This window comes from Propithecus coquereli, unplaced genomic scaffold (assembly GCF_000956105.1).
Source record: "Propithecus coquereli isolate 6110/MARCELLA unplaced genomic scaffold, Pcoq_1.0 Scaffold89, whole genome shotgun sequence".
NCBI lineage: Eukaryota > Metazoa > Chordata > Mammalia > Primates > Indriidae > Propithecus > Propithecus coquereli.
In genome coordinates this window covers 5,325,307-5,326,106 of record NW_012155173.1, presented here as the reverse complement: position 1 = coordinate 5,326,106, position 800 = coordinate 5,325,307, and positions in this window count along the sequence as shown.

Sequence of the window (800 nt, the reverse complement as noted above, 5' to 3'; positions counted from 1 at the left end):
GGGAGGGGGAAGAGAGAGAGATAGCGTTAGTTTCCTATTGCCACTGTAAAAATTTATCACAAATTTAGTGGCTGGAGAGATTATTCTCTTACAGCTCTGGAGATCAGAAGTCCTACGATGGGCTGGTAGTTTCATCTGGATGCTCTAAGATAGAAATTATTCCCTCGTCTTTTTAATTTTCTAGAGGTTGCCTCATTCCTTAGCTGGTAGCCCCTTCCTCATATGATTCCAAACTCTTGTTTACATCATTGCGTCTCCTCCTATTCTGTCCTCTTCCCTCCCTCTCATAAAGACCCTTGTGATTACATTGGGTGAACACAGATATTCCAGGATGACCTCCTCATTTCAAGACCCTTAATTTAATTACATATGCAAAGTCTCTTTTACCGTGTAAGGTAACATAATCACAGGTTCTCAGGAGTAGATTGTGGACATATGTAGGGGGCAATCATTTAGCTTTTTGCACAAATAAATGTTCGTGTTTCATTTCCAAAGGATAGATACACTGGAGTGGAAATTCTGGGTTGAATAGTATGATAGACTCCCTTATTAATCAGCAATTATTTGTACTCTCTTCCCCCTCACACCTTAGGCTTGAGTGTATTTTCCCACCTCAGTGAACTTGGACTTGCTATAATCAAGAGGATGTGACTTTAAAGGGTACATTCTGATCACTCTCTTGAGTTTTTCACTACCTCATGAGAAAAACAGGCCCTCAGTAGGGACTGCTTCTTGAACCTGGATGCCAGAAAGAAAAATACCCAACCAAATACAGCAAACTGGTGAGTGATTCTCAGACT